We start from the raw sequence: 13426 nt of genomic DNA, 5'->3' as shown, positions 1-13426 counted from the left end.
GCACCTCTCCCCGCTCACTCCTGAGTGCTTCAAATCAGAGCTTCCGATCTGAAAAGATCTTGAACGTGTGAATTGGTCCTGCGTTATCTCTCTGGGGAATATTTGCATCTCTCGCTGCAGAATCAAGAGGAGAAGAGAAACTCTGAAAGTTCTTATCTTTGTCTGCCTAGGAGACTGCCTGGTGTCAGAGGCCTTCCACACATGCTTGATAAAAGAATAATTGAGTGAAAAAGACCTACCACATAGCATTGTCATGAGCTGAAAGGGTTGATGTCTATAACATCCCTAGAACAGTGCTTGGCATGCTGGAGGTGTTTTAAGAACGTGATGCTGAGCTGCAACTGGGAAAGAACACTTATCCAGGAGTTAGGGGTTTCAATAACTTGCCGTGTGGCCTTAGAAAGTCCCCCGCTTTGGGGGTTTCGGTTTCTTCATCTGTGAGTTGAACACATTGGGTGAGATGGCCAGAAATGTACCTTTTCAGTGCTGCTGAAATACATGTGCTTTTTCATGCATGTTTAATCGCCTCCCTTCACTCCCCCTCCCCAAACACACACACACACACACACACCCCACATGCATTCCCGTCAGTCTCCAAAATAGCCTTCTGCTGCCCCTCGGCATTTTCTGTCTTTCATTTCCTTGACCAGAAGAAGCTCTATGAGGTTACTAACCGTTGTTGTCCATGTTCGTCAGCTATGACTGCTTTGGTAAAACAGCGATAATGTCCCCTCAGATTCATTTTATCAAGCAGCAAAATCTGTTTTGTGGGCCAGGGTGTGCTGGTCCTAAATGGAAAGTAGAAGTCATTTCCAGCTCACTTGCTCCGTAAACACAGGGGTTCTGTCGGCCGCCTTTGCACCCAGATGGAAAGAACATTTAACTCCACAAATGGAGGCAAGACCATGGAGGCAGAGACGGGGGAAAAGCCTTCCATTCCAAAAGGAGCAGCGAGGCTGCAAAAGAAAAATTCCTCCTAGAACAGGAACAAAATCACACTGTAGGATGGCTTTCCAATCCGCAGTTCAAGACATTGTCAAAGTGTGAGTGCGTGTGTGTGATTAGTTGAAACTTAGCTTGTAAAATATTCTATGATTCCTTGATCCAGTCTTTTTTTTTCCTATAAGACCCAGGATCATATGGTAGTCAGATTCTACTGACCCAAGACAAGGCTGTTTCAACTAGTGTGCGTACTTAGTCACTCAGTCTCTGACTCTTTATGATCCCATGGGCTGTAGCCCATCAGGTTCCTCTGTCCATGGGGATTCTCCAGACAAGAGTACTGGAGGGGGTTGCCATGCCCTCCTCCAGGGGATCTTTCCAACCCAGGTCTCGAACCCAGGTCTCCCGCACTGCAGGTGGATTCTTTACTGTCTGAGCCACCAGGGAACTAGTGGGTGTATTGAGAACTAGAGGGTATATTGGGGTCTTGGTAACCAATGCAAATTCCTGGGCTCCCATCTCTAAGATTGTTGCCTGTTCACATGGGATGAGCCCCAAAAGTCTGCAATCTTTTTAACACTTCCCCCCATCGCATGGGATCTGAGTAGGAGGCGACCACTTAGAGAGCCTGTCATTCTAGAGTCTGTGATTCTAAATGTGATTCTAAAATGGCCCTTTGCTCATGATTCTGCTGCTGCTGCTGCTGCTAAGTTGCTTCAGTCGTGTTCGACTCTGTGCGACCCCATAGACAGCAGCCCACCAGACTCCTCCGTCCATGGGATTTTCCAGGCAAGAGTACTGGAGTGGGATGCCATTGCCTTCTCCGTGCTCATGATTCTAGTATTCTGCAACTCTTATTCTGTTTCCATATGCCTAAGGACAAGATTCCAAGGTCTAAAGATTATCTTTCTGAGTAAAGGTTTTTACTTGGGGGAGGGGAAAAGGGACCCAGTGTCATGGGGTTAGAGGGACATTCTGGAAGGGGAACTTCCTGAGGGCACAGCCCAAAGGCTGATGCTCTACTGATATGCCTGAGCAAGTCCAGCACTAGGACTCAAATGAAGAAACTTGGTGGGGTGCGTTGGCTGGTTCTGGGATGACACATGCATGCGGGACCATCGGGGGGATTCCTGATGGACAGAGAGATCCAACCATGTCCCAGAGAGCTGGAAGGGCTGAGGCTGGAGGAGTGGAGGCAGTAGCCAAGCAGAGAGCTCAAAAAAGAACCTGTGGCAACAGAGGAAGGATTCACCCCAAAACATCCTCCCTGTGCCTGTGCTGGATGGGGGGGGATGTGCAGACTGGTTTGGCAGACATGAAAATGTAAGGCTTTAGGAAAACCCAGGACGAGAGGAAGCCAACTGTGTGGGGATATCCCAGGGTACAACGTGTGGGCTGAAAGAGGACTGTCTGACATGCTAATGAGTGCCTGGATCTGGGAGGGTGGGGACGGGAGGATGGTAGGGAGGACCTCTGAGGAGCTGGTAGGCAGATGCTGGGCTGGGGAGGAGCTTTGAGTTGGGGAGCAGAGTCTGGAATAGAGAGGGTTTCCTCAGAATGTTCCCACACACATTCCACTTGCCACCAAAGGGTCAGGATTCAGCTGAGGAACCTGGGATCCTTTTCCTGAGAAACAAAAGCGGAGGATGGAGAAGGGAGGCAAAAGTTTCCGGCTTCCCAGACGGGACAGGCTGGGTTACCAGGGGTTTCTCTGGGAGTGGGGGAATGGAAAAGAAAGTATCGCTCATCCTTGGTGACACATTTAGGCTGTCTGCCTGCACGGTGGTGATGACACACTCCTGGCTGCACGTGCAAGCCCCTCTGTCCCACGCAGGGACAGTGGCATGTGTGCCAACTCACTGTGACACACTTACCCCTGCACCCTTACCATCAGTGACAGCACCACTCCACACTGATGCTGACACACCGTGTCATCCCTCATGGGCAGGAACACACAGGACATCCATCATCACACAGACATGGTGACATGCCCCAGAACTTTTGCACCTGGCACGGTCTACATAAAGGGCACCCTCTGTCTCTGCACAGAGCACACCCTGCATTCAGTTCAGTTCAGTCGCTCAGTCGTATCCAACTCTTTGCAACCCCATGGACTGCAGCACGCCAGGCCTCCCTGTCTATCACCAACTCCCAGAGTTCACTCAAACTCATGTCCATTGAGTTGGTGATGCCATCCAACCATCTCATCCTCTGTCGTCCCCTTCTCCTCCTGCCTTCAATCTTTCCCATCATCAGGGTATTTTCAAATAAGTCAGTTCGTCGCATCAGGTGGCCAAAGTATTGAAGTTTCAGCTTCAGCATCAGTCCTTCCAATGAGTATTCAGGACTGATTTCCTTTAGGATGGACTGGTTGGCTCTCCTTGCAGTCCAAGGGACTCTCAAGAGTCTTCTCCAACACCACAGTTCAAAAGCATCAATTCTTCAGTGCTCAGCTTTCTTTATAGTCCAACTCTCAGATCCATACATGACTACTGGAAAAACCATAGCTTTGACTAGATGGAACTTTGTTGGCAAAGTAATGTCTCTGCTTTTTAATATGCTCTTTGGGTTGGTCATAACTCAAGAGTCTAGCTGCATATAATACCTGTGCCTTACACCCAAACCATCACCCCATGCCATTATCACATTCTACTGTAACAACAACCCACTAAGCTCTACACAAAATCACACGCTCACACCAGAGTCACTTCAGGTCAGAAGGGGTACACCACCACACGTGGAGACAGACCCACACCTGCCCTGCTAGCCCCTGTATGCCCCCACAGGGATGCTGCCCACTCCCACCTGCACGGCGTCCAGAAGTGGGCACACACACACACACACACGCAGCTTTGAACATCCGCGGGTTTGCCTTTGTCTGTGTCACTCCATGTTGAAGGAGAGAAACTGGGCCCCTGACCTCATAGCCTGACAATGATGGCACCCTAGCCTTATCAGGGACAAGGGGGGAGGCACTCACCAGAGGAGTAAGGTGGCCTAGAGCCCTTCCCTGTGCACCACCCCCACAGCTCTGGTCCTCCTCTGGCATGCAGCCATGCCCTCAAACCAAGACCAACTCTGCCCCTCCAGGCTCCAGTTAGGAATGGCAGGATGTAGAGTCAGCATCTGGAGCATTCAAATGTCTCCCTGCACTGACCAGCTCATCTCCTAGCGGAGGTCAGGGCCAGCTCAGCAAGACCCTCCTCATCTCCCACATGGCAGCCAGGGTGTCCTTTGGACAGAGGCAGCTGCAGGGAAGAGACGGGCTGACCTTTGGACAAGAGCCATTCTCACTGATCACATTTATAGTCTCTGACAGCTGTCACTCCTCACACACTGTCCCTCACTCCTCACACAAAGTACTGACATTCGCTCTCTTGACTGGCTTCTTAGTGAGCATTCGAGACATGCACATGATCATTTTTTAAAATCTGTTCAAACCTGGCCCCCTGCCCCAGCCCACAGGGCTCATAAATAAGAGTAGAAATCCAACACTAGCCAGGGTTAGACACCTTAAGCAGAGCCATATTCATATTTTAGCAGGTGTCTTAGAAGCTGTCTACAGAGCAGGCTCTGCAAGGTCCAAGACTCAGGGTGGGGTGGGGACTTCAGCAGGCTGGGTTAGAGATGCAGTAGATGAAGGACACGCTGACAACCCACATGACATGAGGACCTCAATCCGAGTGTGAACTCATAGCAGGTTTTTCTTTTTTCAAGCGAGAAACTGGAGAACAGGGAAGACGATAAATGTCAATGTAAAAAAAATATATCGGCAGAGCAAAAGTTACATTTCCATAGGCTGTGGGATGTGTCAGAAGAGAAGCAGCCCAGCTTGGTGGAAGGCCCCTGGAGCTCAGTGTCATGCCATCATGGGCTGGAGTCTTGGATCTGCCCCAAACTCACCGTATCTCCCTGGACCTTGCCCTCTGTATCTTGAAAATAGGGGTCTGTGTGAACTAGAGGAGAGAGCATACTTTATGCAAAGCACCGAAGTGAGCACCTAAGACATAACTGGGGCCTGATGGTCATATGATTAGCAATAATATAATCAGTAGGAAATGTTCACAATATTCAGCAACATTTTGGCAATTATAAAAGAGTGTTTGGGAACCATGTCTACTGGTTCAGTGGTGACACTGAACGTTGTCCACTGGTACAGTGGTAACAGGAGCAAGTGTTCATCTTTTTACCATCTTTTTTTGACAGGAAGTGGCTAATATCATGTCTTAATCGTTCAAAGGACAAAGCCACCAAAACTTGATTGAGCTGCCCTTTTATTCGCCAGTAAGATTTTCTGCAGCTAGACATGACTCATGTCAGCTCATGCAGTTTTAATAGGCTCATAGAAACTTGGGCTCAAAGGGGGTTTTAGCTGTCACTTACCGCCCACCTGCTATCTTCTGGGGATAGGGAACTCAGCACCTCACATGGGCAGTCCATACTATAGCTGTACAGCTCCAGCTGGCAGAAGGTTCTTCCTCCTAGAGCTTCTGTTGGCCTTCCTTTACCTTTCCCCCATTGCCCCCATTCTGTCATTAGCACTGGTAAAAATGATAGTTCCTTTTTTCCCTTGCAATGGTCACTTATTCATTCAACAGCCATTCTTTAGCGCCTGCTTTGCCAGGGGCATGCTAAGTGCTGGAATTACAAATTGAGCAAAACTTGCCAGTCCTTGAAGGGCTAATCCCACTTAAGAACCCTCTCCTCCAGGTAAAATGCATCCTCAAATCCCTCAACCATCTCTCATTTAACCTGATTTCCAGACACCCACCACTTAACCACTCTGCTTCTTTTCTAATCATATTTGAGCCTACTAAAATCTATCTTAAAGTGTTGTGACCAAAATTGAGCTTAGTATTTTTCTGAAGGCTAAGTTGGATTTTTAGCCCAGCTTAGTCAACATCCATGTCAAAGGCGATGCCCACTGTGGAAAAAGCCAAATTGCAACTAGAGTGCTGCCAGCCAGATCCACTCGCTGAGCTTCTGTTCTAGGAGAACAGGGAAAAAGAGGGGAGCGGAGAGAGGAGGACTATGACTCTTGAAATGACAGGATGTCAGATCTCTCTGCCCAGAACTCCCCTCCAGGCATTAGTGGCAAGTCTAAGTCACTCTAATCAAACAACCTCCCCTCTGCCCCCTCCATTAGTGTCTGCCTCTAAAAAAGGAAGAAAAATCTTAAATGAGCCTGCTGATGGGCCAACACAGCATGGAATGGAAAACTCAGCCATAAAGGAAGGGACTCCCCTACTCCCAGTCTCACAACCTGAGATAAGCTTTAGAAAGTGACTCCGTAGGTGAGGAAGGTAGGTCTTCCAATGCCTTCTGGTGTGTGTGTGTGTGTGTGTGTGTGTGTGTGTGTGTGCGGCGGGGGGTTGGGGGGGGTGGGGGGGTGGGTCCTGCATTTTGAGGTCTTTGCTGTTGACATAAATAAAGGAATAGTCCCCGTTTATTGGAATAAAATCAGGCCTCCTGCCTTTCCCAGATCCTGCCCTTCTGCCGCTCTTACTGCTCCCTTCTTGGAAGGAAGCCATCCCCTACAGAAGCAGGAGTCATCTCCACTCTGACATAACCCTGATTGATGCATAAACTCCAGCAAATCTTTCAAAGGCCTGGTGCATGGCCCCTCCTCTCTGAAGCCATTTTCCTACACATGGGGCTGGATTAAAGGAAGCGTTTTAGAGCCAAAAGATGCAAGCAGAATAGAGAGGCTCATAAGGAGAGAGTCATAAAGTGAAAAGATGAGTGTGAGGAGAGGAGGAAAGAAAGACTGGGGTGGTGGGGGGGCATATGTTGTCCTGCCTCTTGGTAGTTCCTTTTCTTCCCTGGGCAAAGGAGAGAAAATATGGCCTTCCAGAATAAACTTTGCCAAAGAATTCCTTATTCTTATTCTTCACAGAATATCAGATCTAGAACGTCTTAGTAATGGTTTCCCTGGTGGCTCAGAGGTTAAAGCATCTGCCTGCAATGCGGGAGACCTGAGTTTGATCCCTGGGTTGGGAAGATCCCCTGGAGAAGGAAATGGCAACCCACTCCAGTATTCTTGCCTGGAGAATCCCAAGAATGGAGGAGCCTGGTGGGCTACAGTCCACGGGGTCACAAAGAATCGGACACGACTGAGCGACTTCACTTTCACTTTGCCCAAGGTCCACAGCAGTTTTGCAGCAGTGTTCTCCCTCTGGGTCCACGTGGAATGTTCCTTACTGCCTATGGAGGCCTTGCCCATATGATCCATCCGTTTCCTGAGTGCTCCCATAACAGGACAGGATGTGGAGGGGCTGCAAAGATGATCTGACGGTGGTCCTGTCACCCTGTAGGAGCTCACAGGCAAGAGACAAGCAAACAGAGAAACAGGGGTGTGCTTGGGGGTTGAGCGGGGGTTGAGCGAGTGCTGAGGCAAGTGTGATCAGTTCTGCCTGGAGGAATCAAGGTGGGCTTTCCTAACTTCCCTGGTGGTTCATCGGTAACACGTCTGCCTACAATGCAGGAGACTCGGGTTCAATCCCTGGGTCGGGAGGATCTCCTACCTACTCCAGTATTCTTGCCGCCACCGCCCCACCCCCCAAAAAAAGCGGCTCAAGGTGGGCTTTCCTGAGCAATGGATCTTGGATTTCTGCTTTAAAAAAAAAAAACAAAAAACACCCTCCCTCCGTCTCCTGACTCGCACTACCGCTTGGAATATTGAAGGAGCAAGCTTGCCGTCCGGAGAGCCTGGCCGGGATAGGCAGCTCTATCCTAAATCCCTGCGGGAGGGATTGCTGGGGTATCTGGAGGAGAAGGTGGAAGGGGAGGTGGAGAAGGAAGGAGAGGGGAGATTTCTCTATTTTAGGAGAGGGGAAAGGAGGGAGAATGGGAAAGGGAAACGGAGGGGGAGGAGGAAGAGGGAGGGAGAGACGGAGAAACGGAGAGAGAGGGAGAGAGGGGGAGAGAGCCGGAGGAAGAAGAGGGGGGGAGAGAGGGGAGAGAGAGAGATTTGAATTTCCCATCTGGAAGGGGAGCGGTAGCACGTCAGGGCCTGGCTGACGGGCGTGATTGGAGGGCGCCTCCGGCAGCCGCCCGCGGCAGTAGCCGCGGCCCCAGCTCACCGGGCGGAGTTGCACGAGGCGGCAGTGGGAGCTGGAATCGCAGAAGGAACTGCTTCGCTGAGTTCGGCCGGAGCCCTGCAGTGGCTCAGACGGTTGCGAGGACCGCCAGGTCGGTGCTGGCCGCGGGCCGGGAGGGCGGAGCCGGGCTGTGGGCAACAGGGTCTGGGCTCTCGCCTCGAGGCCGCAGCGCAGCCCGGGAAGCTGCGGAGTACCGCTTTCGGAGGGACAGCTCCCCGCGACTACCCGGGCGCTGGAAACGGAGGCTGCGCGGCCGCTGCAGGGACCCTCCGGGCGCGCTCGCGGTGGTGCTGAAAGGACAGCTCCCCGCGAGAAGGGGACGCCTGCAGGCGGAAGGGAAAGGCAGTGAAGCGCTAGCCAACTGGGAAGGAGGGGTGGGTCCCTGAGCCAGAGACCCTCGGGCAGAAGCCCAAAACTGCCGGGCTCCCGGGGAGCCAGGACCGCCCCGAAGGCGGCGGGCGACTCAAGTCTGAACCTAGAGAACAACTTCGAGCTCTTGGCGGAGGGATGGGGGCACGTCAATCTAAGCTACTTTAGGTTTGTGGTTAACCTGGAGACAGCCAAGGCCCTCTTCGCCCAGGAAGAGGGACTACACCCCCCCACACACACACACACCCGCCAAGGGGTACGGTTCGGGTATCGGAGTGAGTCAGAGGGCGGCGGGAGTGGGGCGGACAGACCGAAGGTGGTGGGGAGGAGAGCCCACACGTCGACTGGGGGTGGGGAATCTAGAGGACTCTATTTGTCGTGGAGGAGGAGGGGCCGGGGTTGAGGCTGCCCCTGTTCGCTGCCTGGGGTCAGTTAGGACAGTCGCCGGCCCTACTCTGCCCCCTCCCTCAGCAAAGTTTGAGACCCGGCCAGGTCTTGAGGTTGGAGCTCTGAGTGTTGGGGGGGCGGTGGGGAGGGGCGCTTTCAGTGGCCAACCACGAGCTCCAGGTTGAGCAGCCGGCTACGTTGATCTCCGCGGGGGACCGATCGAGGGGCGCCAGGATTTCTGTCCCCCTCTTCTGCTGGGAGAATTACGAAGCCCCCGCCTCTTCCGCTTTTCTCCAGAAGCCAGTTCCTTACCCATTCCCACCCTCCACTGCTCCTTTCTCTCCCCCAGCGCTCTCCCTTCTAGCATGGGGTGGGGGTGGGGAGGGGGATGGGGGGACATCCCCTGTCATTGTACCGCATTTGCATAGAGTTCCCCGCAAAAAGCAAATGAGTGTTGAATTGAGTTGCAGCGAACATGGCCCGGACATGAGCTATTAAAGAAAAAAGAAAGAAAGAAAGAAAGAAAAGAAACAAAAACGGATAAACAGTCACAAGAACAAACACTGCAGGTGCTCGAGTCTGCTTGTCGGGTGGCGGGGCCCAGTCCTAAAACCTGCCCGGGGCTCAGATGGTCGAGCCTGAGGAGGTGCCTCAGCTGCCTTCGGGCTGGGATGAGTTGGGAGAGTCTGGGAGCGGAAGCTGAAGGCGCGTGCTGCATCCCGGGCGCGCTAAGGGCAAGGAAACCTGGTGCTGCAGCAGCATCCCTCCCCCACCCCTCCTTGCATCCCCTCCCCCAGCCTTCCGTCCCCACTACCACCACCACCATCGCCCTTCCAGTGCAGGGATCGACCAAGCTTCCCGCAGACCCGCTGAGGAGCGCCTCCTGGCGGTCTGGCCAAAATCAACTGCAGGCAACCCGGCCGGACCTCAGCACTCCTCCAGGCATATCTACACAAACGCCTGCACTCACGCTCACGAAGAATCACAATGATGCCTAAGTTCAAACACACAGGAGCATACCTTGAACGAGTACACTCCCACATACTCGCTAAACACAGCATTCAATTCGATCCAGCAAACATGTCCTGAGGCTCTACCATTAGCTAGGAGAGATTGTAGATTCTGGGAAAGGAAAAAAAAAAGCACAAGATACAAACCCTGCCCTGGGAAGATTTCAGAGTGGCTGGAAAGGGAAAGACGCATAGGTGGACAGGGTGCATGAGCTGGAGGCAGGCAGGGTTGCCCTAGAACGTGCCATGGGTCTCAAAAGAGGAAGACTCCATCACATGTCACCAAAGATATCTGGGAAATTTTATGGCAAAAATGATGTATGAAGGGAACCTTTGAAAATTAATGCTGCTGCTGATGGTGATGATGATGACAGCTAACATGTACTGAGAACCTACTATGTGCCAAATGCTGGACTGATCACTTTATTTGCATTATTTAATTGAATGCTTACAACATGAATTGGGCATAAGTTTTATTGTCCCCATCTTACAGATGAGAAAAGATAAAGTCATTTGCTCAAGGTCACTCTAAGTTGAGAGGCCAGGGCTTGAACTGGCAGAGATGAGGTTAAGAGGTTCCAGGGCTGTGAAAATAGCTTGAACAGATGCCCAGGAGTTTTTGGAAAGGATATATGTGGAGGTATAGCTGATACCGAGCCACATGCAAGGAATGGGAAATGAATGGTGAGGCAGGCAGATGCTAGACTGTGCAGGACCTGAAGGTCACCACAAGGACTCTAGCTGGTTTAACCAGGCCATGGGGAGCCATTGCAGGGTATGTTTGCAGGAGCACATCTGCCCTTTGGGAAGATTAATCGGACAGCCTTATGGAGGATGGATGAAAGGTAGCGGAGGGATAGAGTTAGCGGTTATGCGCAAATTCAGAACACGGAGGCCCTGAACCATGGCATTAGCAGCCTCAGGAGAGGGGGTGTGTGGATGCAGGAAACACTATGAAGCTATAATCCCTGGGCTTCTCCCTCAGAAGCCCATCCCAATTATAACTTGCCAATTCCCTTTGCGGTTTTTGTTCAGCGTCTACCTCCGCAGCTGACTGAATGCTGTGAGACCAAATGCAATGACTCCCTTGTTCCCTGCCGCAGCCCAGCACCCAGAACAATGCCTGGCAGACAGAAGATGCTCAAAGAACATTTGTAGTGTGAGTGAGTGAAGGAATGAATGAAGCATTCACCGACTCTGGTGTTTTTCACTGAGGCCATGGGAACAAGGCATGCTAAGGAAAAGGTGGTTGGTAGGGGTAAGGGGAAAAAGAGATGAGGATGAGATGGAGCTTTGGATAGATCCAAAATGAGACTATCTAGCAGAGAGTTAAATGTGCAGGTTTGGGGAGAGACAGAGGGTTGAAGAAGGGCATAAACCATTAAGGGGAGGTGAAATTTCCCCTTAAACAGTGGGAGAGTGAGGGGCCATGGAGGGGAGTCAGCAAAAGATAGAGGAAGACCATCTGAAAAGTAGGATGATGACCACAGGAGGGCTGTGTCATGGAATTCAGGAGATTTAGGAAGAAGGTTGAAAACAGCGGAGCCAGTGAAAGGGTGGTGAGGGGTCTTCATCGGCCTTGATGCTGCAGAGGGATGGAGGTGGTGGAGGAGGAGGGCCATGGAAACACTCCTGGGTCTGGTATTAGGAGGACTCTGGCAACTCCAGCCAGGGCAGCTTCGACAGCAAGGACAGCAGTTCCATGTCTCTGATCTCACAGAGACAAAGCGTTTGACTGGGAGGTGGAAAAGTGGTAACACCAAGGGGAAACCACTTGATCATGAAGCTAGGAGGCAGAGATTAAGAGAAAGATGGGCGTCAGAGCAGGGGCTGGAGAAGGAAGGGGATGAGAGGCACCTAAGGGGAAGAGATTGACGATGTGAGGGAATGGGAGTAGTAAACGGATCAAGGAGAAGATGCAAAGAGAGAAACTCTGAAGCTAAGGCAGATGGATAGGCTTCGGGGGGGAGGAGGGAGACTTTTCTCCCTTGGGAGTTGGATGGAGGGGGGTTGCGGCGTGCAGGAGCTTACACTGCTGCTACTGCTACTGCTAAGTCACTTCAGTCGTGTCCGACGCTGTGAGATCCCATAGACAGCAGCCCACCAGGCTGCCCTGTCCCTGGGATTCTCCAGGCAAGAACACTGGAGTGGGGTGCCACCTCCTTCTCCAATGCATGAAAGTGAAAAGTGAAAGTGAAGGCGCTCAGGTCTGTCCGACTCTGAGCAACCCCATGGACTGCAGCCCACTGGGCTCCTCCATCCATGGGATTTTCCAGGCAAGAGTACTGGAGTGGGGTGCCATCGCCTTCTCCGGGAGCTTACACTACCAAAACATTAATTGTTTTGATAATGATGACAGCCACCATTTACTGAACTTCCATCCTATGCCAACTGCACTCCATAGATTATTTCTAAGCCTTCAAAAGGCTATTACAATCCTTACTTTATAAAGAAGACTGAGACTCAGAGAGGTTAGGTCGATTACTCACTATCACACAGCTAAAAAGTGGCAGATCTGGGATCTGAGTCAGATGTGCCTGACTCCAGGCCTCCTGAACCTTCAGCTGAACCACATCATACAGAGTGAGAAGGAAATCACCTGCTGAGAGGGATGAGGAAGGAGTAGGTTGGGCCTTAAGAAACTGGTTAGGGGGAGTCTCACTAGGGTGAACAAATGGCTCAGCAGCTGAAAGGGCCATGCTGGGAGTCAGCCGCAGGACCTTGGTGGTGGACCCAAGAAGCTGGGCTCCATGATCCTGGCAAGCTGGGAGTAAGAGGCCCCTGGAGTGACAGGGGTGTAGCATGGAGAAGACTCGAGTCCTTGAGTTGACTGCTTTGCATGCAGGGGCGTGGGTGGTGGCAATCGAAGTTTTCTGAATGAATGCAGGAAACAGAGGAGTCTGGAGAAGGAGATGGTTTGGTGATAGAGAGGTGGCATGTTGAGTGTGGTGCCAGGGGACATTCAGGGGGAGGCGTTCAAGAGGGAGGCAAGTGTATTTCTGGACTAATTTGCCTATTTCACACATACGTGCGTGCACACACACACACTCACTCACATGCACCCCAAAATGTAATCTGCATGAGGGCAGGACTTTGTCTTGTTCACTGTTATCTCCCCAGTGCCTAACACACTGCCTGACATGCAGTAGGTGGGGCTCAACTAATGCTTATTGGATGAATGAGTATCTGGTGCCCAGAAAAGATGCCTAGATGTCATCAGTGTTGGTGCCCATCAAAGCCCCTGGAAAGGATGAGTTCCCCCAGGGAAAGATTAGAGATGAAAAAGAGATAAGGACTGAGGTCAGAGTCCTGGAGAACTCACTTTGAAGAGACAAGAGGAAGAAAAGAAGCAGCAAATGAAGGGAGGGAAGAAGGAGCAGGAGGCGAGGAAAGAACTGAGTCACAGAAGCAAGAAAGGAGAGGGGTTTGGGGATACAGTGGGGTAGGGAGCAGTTCAAATGTTTCAGAACTGCTTCAACAGAAGAGCTGGGAAAAGGGCCCAGTAGATCATCTGACTTTGGAGAGAGACTCGCCAGATCAGCAAGTTAGGGATGAGGCAGGCACTAAAGCCCAGGTGCCCTGTGGACCAATTTGAAACATCTCAAATTAGACTCCTGC

General features: G+C 51.5%; 1 protein-coding gene across 2 annotated transcripts in view; it reads left to right on the top strand.

Annotated features, from left to right (window-relative positions):
* Window positions 1–13426, top strand: part of CPLX2 (complexin 2) — a 91192-nt gene that overhangs the window by 70266 nt on the left and 7500 nt on the right. Inside the window, exon 1 of one of the 2 annotated variants that reach the window (XM_005211180.5) lies at window positions 7917–8133. The exons of the other annotated variant lie outside the window; for it this stretch is intronic. The gene's annotated coding sequence lies outside the window, so the exon portion shown is untranslated. Of the gene's footprint in view, window positions 1–7916; window positions 8134–13426 lie in introns of those variants that run through there. 2 annotated transcript variants of the gene reach the window in all.

The sequence above is a fragment of the Bos taurus genome, chromosome 10, assembly GCF_002263795.3.
Source record: "Bos taurus isolate L1 Dominette 01449 registration number 42190680 breed Hereford chromosome 10, ARS-UCD2.0, whole genome shotgun sequence".
Classification (NCBI taxonomy): domain Eukaryota; kingdom Metazoa; phylum Chordata; class Mammalia; order Artiodactyla; family Bovidae; genus Bos; species Bos taurus.
The sequence above is the reverse complement of the archived record's forward strand: the minus strand, read 5'-3'. Positions and strand labels throughout refer to the sequence as shown.